This window comes from Myotis brandtii, unplaced genomic scaffold (assembly GCF_000412655.1).
Source record: "Myotis brandtii unplaced genomic scaffold, ASM41265v1 scaffold485, whole genome shotgun sequence".
Classification (NCBI taxonomy): domain Eukaryota; kingdom Metazoa; phylum Chordata; class Mammalia; order Chiroptera; family Vespertilionidae; genus Myotis; species Myotis brandtii.
The window spans coordinates 534,779-540,348 of NW_005368527.1; the positions used below are offsets into that span (position 1 = coordinate 534,779).

The 5,570-nt window shown below is 40.6% G+C and overlaps 1 long non-coding RNA gene across 1 annotated transcript; it reads right to left on the bottom strand.

The window, feature by feature from the left end:
• Positions 1-2,968: 2,968 nt before the first annotated feature.
• Positions 2,969-5,564, bottom strand: LOC106727832. Its single transcript, XR_001364085.1, has 2 exons — positions 4,151-5,564; positions 2,969-3,768 (listed from the first exon to the last, which is right to left on the bottom strand). It is a non-coding gene; the product is annotated as an uncharacterized LOC106727832 (long non-coding RNA).
• Between the last annotated feature and the right edge of the window lie 6 nt (positions 5,565-5,570).

A 5,570-nucleotide genomic window follows, 5' to 3' on the forward strand; every position in this document is an offset into this window, starting at 1 on the left:
TGGAAAAACCTCAGTTTATCAGCAATTTCTGGCAACCTGGCAATTGCCTTTGTCCAGATAACCAGGCTTTAATGAAGAAGACAAGTTACAGTTTAGGCCTGAGGAAACACTGAACCACCTTCCTCTGCTGGATCATTTCCCCAAACTCTTCAGCCAGGATCCCCTGGGTGGAAGCCCCCAGAGCTGCCACTTTTTCACCAATCCCATTATCACCACTTTTAATCTCACTATCAGATAAAAACAAATTCTCACTTAAAAACAACCTTAACTCCCTCCTCCATTGAGAAAGGCACCTGGCCGATCTTGGTGTCACCTAGTGCACTTTCCTAGCCCTCATCAGTTTGACTCTCTTACCCCGTACCTAATCTCATTTCCATTTTGGCTATGGTCAATGACAGCAAGCAAGGAGCTAACCTTGACAGGGCACTGCCTCATTTTACCCTCAGCTGAAAGATTCATAAATGGAGTTTGGGGAAGGTTGAGGGACAGTGTGAAGGTCACAGAGCGGACAGCAGGGCCAGAATTCAAAATGGGGTCTAACTGTGCCACACTGGTTAGAGCAGGTCAGAAGAAAATGAGATAGGATTGGACACCAAGAGGCCATTCAAGCCCTCCCAGTCACTCTCCCCAGAGCATTCAGATAACACTGGACTGCTAGTTTAGGGTCAGGAATTCAGGAAACAAAGTCCAGTTCTGGGCAGAAGAGAGTAGAAAGGTCACAGAGCAAGATCTGAGACACTTCTGCTTCTCAGAACGAACTCAAGACAACATTTTGTTTTCACACAATTGCTATTTGTGGGGGGATAATGTTAAAAACCTCACCCTTATAAACAAGACACTGTGCTAAGCTGTGAAGAAAAATAAAAAGGAAATTCATGGAACTTTTCTAGAAAACTAATTTGTATCCAGTTTTCAAAAATGCACACCCTTTTGGTCTAGCAATTCCCTCTAGACATGAAAAGAGAGAAAACTTAAAAATAGCATAATTAAACTACAGTATTTCATGTTAGATTAGACAACCATTTATCTTTGTTTTCTTTTTGTTAATCCTTACCCAAGGATCCCCGCCCCCCCCCCAATTAATTTTTACAGGGAGTAGAAGGGAGGGAGGAAGGGGCAGAGAGAAACATGGATGTGAGAGAGACACATCGATTGGTTGCCTCCCACACTCACTGGAAATCAAACCTGCACTCCTCTTGTCCAGGAACTGAACCTGAGACCCTTTGGTGTGAGGGCCAATACTCTAACCACTAAACCATTCCAGCCAGGGCTTAGGCAAACAATTGAAACATAGCATTTTGGAAATGTTCAAAATGTAATTTTTTTTTGAAAAGTTAAAGAGTACAATCCAATTTTGTTACTCATGTAGAAAGACTAGAATAAAAATAGATTTAAGAGATTTTTTTTCACATTTAGCACCATCCTAATATTGTTTTCCAAATTCTTTAAAATGATCACGCTACTTTTGTTTTTAAAGAAAAAACCCTTACAGACCAGCCAGTGTGGCTCAGTGGTTGAGCACTGACCCATGAACCAGGAGGTCACAGTTTGATTCCCCCTGTCAGGGCACATGCCTGGGTTGTGGGCTCAATTCCCAGTAGGGGATGTGCAGGAGGCAGCCAATCAATGATTCTCTCTCATCATTGATGTTTCTATCTCTCTCTTCCTCTCCCCTCTTTGCAATCAATAAAAGACAAGCAAACATATTAACAAAGAAGAAAAAACAAAACCTTACAATCTCATTTTCAAATGTGGACCAACCACGTCTATTCCCTTCGGGGTTGAATGGGACAGATGGTTGCTTTGCTTTAACTATATTTCTTTAGAAAAGAATACATCCATGATTTATGCTGGGTTATATAGATGCAGGTTTTTTTTAAATCAAATTTAATAACTTAAGGCCTGTTTAGACTGGAGAAAAAAAATTAAATGTTTCTAAAATCTCCCTTCATAACAACAGTAGTACACATTTGGGGTACATCTTTCTAACTGTTTTCTGTGCCTTATTAGAATTTCAAACTGTTCTCCAACAACGTATAATTTAAAAAACAAAGTATAATTTAATCAAACTACCCAGACTGTACTACATGTCAACATGCTGACATCCTTGCACTTTCATTTCCTCATTCTTTTAAGTGGCCATACCATATCCCATTAAGCTTTTCTTTTAAGCCCTCTGTAAAAGCACTAGAAAATCAATGCCGTTAAAAAGTTACTGTGTAGGCTCAAAAAGTTAGTTACTATGACCCAGCAATTCCACGCCTAGGCATCTACCCAAGATAAATTAATACATGTCCACACAAAAACTTGCACATGAACACTGATAGCATTATTCATAATAGCCAAAACCCAAATATCTATCAACTGATGAAGGGATAAAATGTAGCATATCCATATAATGGAAGAGCATTTAGTTATAAAAGGAACAAAGTACTAATTCATACTACAGTACAAACCCTGAAAACATTATACCATGTACTGTAAAAGCAGCTAGACACAAAAAGTTATATAATTCCTGAAATATACAGAATAGGCAAACACTGGATTGTACACTTTAAATGTTTTTATTATTGCTGATTTTTAGAGAGGAAGAGAGAGAGAGGGAGGGAGGAAGGGGGAGAGGGAGGGTCATCAATCAGAGAGACACATTGATTGGTTGTCTCCTGCTTGTGACCTTAGGGTACAAGGAACGATGCCCCACTGGCCAGGGCTGAATTGTACATTTTAAATTGGTGAACTGCATCATGTGTAAATTATGTCTAAGTAAAGCTGTAATAATACATAGTTTATATTCAATAAGTACTTTGGGGATGAATACATTAATAAAGAATATATGTACCAAACAAGTCATGAGCAAATATCTTTTGTCTTCCCTTGTGCATAGTAAGAGCTCAGGAACTAATTGTTTATATGGATTAGCCAATCACATACACATGAAATGAGAATTTCACAAAGGAAGTACTCAATCTTTTTTTTAATCAAGTTTTTATTGACAATATGAGATTCACATTAAGAAATGCTACCCATACCTGTTTATTATTAGGCACGATTTATCACTCTCTTAAGACACTTTTCTCAGGTCAGAGTTGAACCACAGCCTAAAAACACTCACCACATTTCAAACTGCTAAGTAGGAAATATACAGTAGACAGTGCACAGAAATACTGCATGCCACACTGTCTGGACTACTAATAAGTTTACTGCAATTTTTAGAGATCTTAATGTTATCTTAGTTAAAATTCACATTCCTTGTAAGTCCTACTGACCAATTATGTCCCCTGTTAACAATATTTTATTAACATAAAAGGAATTATTTGCAGTTGGTATTGTGGACATCCCAAATTCTTGCTCAATTATCTCTTCAGTTTATTCACTCAAAGAATATTTTAGGTGCTCTTATAGGAATTAAGGATACAATATAGAATAAAAATAGACAAAGCGAAGCAAACAAAACCCTGTCTTCATGGAACTTTACAGTCCAGTAAAAAGAAAATAATTTAGGACAAATTTTATTTTTAGACTCATGCCTTTTTTTAAATCCACACCCAAGGATATGCCTTTTTATTGGTTCTAGAGCCAGAGAATGGGAGAGGGAGACAGAGAGAAACATTGATGTAAAAGACAAAATCCACTGGTTGTCTCACACTCATGTCCTGACCAGGAATTGACATGGGACAACACTCTAACCACAGAGAACACCAGCCAGAGCATAAACTCATGCCTTATGAGTTAAATGTCATCATCAGCAAGGAATCCCCACAATCCTCACTGTGCAAATGAGAATGTCCAGTAACGTTAGCAATTTTCAATAACAAGCCTTTCTTTTTATACTTTTACCACATAAAGACAACACAAAGACAATCTACTTCACAAGTTATTTAGTATCAAAAACTGAAACATTTTACATGCACATAATTGTGACAGACAATGACAGTGGGCTGTTCGAAGATTTAACAGCCCAGTTCTTCAAGGTACTTAGGCACCAAATGGTTTTTGCTTTAAATTAAGAAAAAGTGAGGCCAGTGTGGCTGTTGGTTGAAGCCAGAGCATAAACTCATGCCTTATGAGTTAACTGTCATCATCAGCAAGGAATCCCCACATACTGTCCACCCAAAGGTGGCAGGTTCGATTCCCAGCAAAGGGCACATACCCAGGTTTCCGGTTCGATTCCTAGTCTTCCTAGTCGGGTGCATTAGGGAGCAACTGATGGATGTTTCTTTCTCCTTCTCTCTAAAATTAATTTAATTTTTTTAAAAATACGAAAAATAGAAAAAAAGAGAAGGCATTCAATAATCTGATTTGTGTAACACGAAAATATCCACCACCACCAAAAGCAGAAGTGCAAAATAGTACAAAGATCACAACTGGCTCAAAAAGATAACTTTTGGAGACATAGTCTAAGACTCATTTACTCCACAGCTTCAGTCCTTAGATACTGTTTCCTACCAAGATAGGGGATATGGTGGGTAATACGGGGATGCATTTTGTTTCAGACCAGACTTTTCCTTCTCGATTTGGTAAGCTGAAACCATCTGAGAGTTTTACCTGCCCCAGGTTGAAGCTTTTGGGGAGAAGGAGTTGGTTATCTACCATGCCTTGCTGGAAGACAATCTCCATCCAAATTAAAACGAAAGGAATGTTTTATTAAATTACTGGCAAGGTCATAAAACTGTGCCATCCAAAACCTTGAAACTGAAAGCACATTCATAAATCCTGTTGAGTATCGCCTGTTTTACAAATTCTAAGGACTACAAATTCCAAGGGCTCACAATTTAAGGAACTTGACAGCCTCATTCATGAAAATCTCCAACTGTATTATAGCACCAAAGAGCCACTGTCTTAGAAGTACACTGAGGCTGGGTTTTTGTAAACTCGGACATCTACAGCCCTCTCAAAGGTAAGCAAAGACACTTCAAGTCTCATTAGGCACGGACTGCAAGAGGTCATCCCCTCTTGCATCCAACACACAGGTAAAAATGAACCCAAGGGCCAAGAATATAAACCCCACCAGGTTGCATGAAACATCAAATGAGTAAACAACTACATAAAAACACTTCAAAAAACAGTGCGTGGTCTTGCGTAAAAGGGAAGTCAGCCAGCCACTCGGCAAAAGCACATGACTCATCCACCGGCCTGAACACTATCCACTACACCAAAGTGGGGTTTCCCATCTCCGTCCAAGGCCAGGCTTTGAGGGCGTCTCAGCTGGGTAAAGCTGTGCTATTTCCGTGGGGGGAGGTCATTTTTATTTCGCTGAATCTCAACTCCATCACATCCCAACTCCAACCCATCACCCCACATAACACCGCAAATAAACGGGGCAGTGGCAAGGACGCCAAGCGAGCACCGACCCAGCAAAACAAAGCGCCCTGCGAGGGGCTGCCAGGCTGGGAGTAGTCGGGGGGAGAGAGCCCGGCTCGCCCCCGAGGCGGAGTGCAGCGGCAGCCTCCTCCCGGGAAGGAACGGCCGCGTTCTCCGCAGAGCTCCGAGGACACTCGGGAAGGTGAGGAAATGGGGGCGGGGGCGCGTTGCCCCAGCCCAGGCGGAAGGACCAAGGGGCAGAGGTGGGC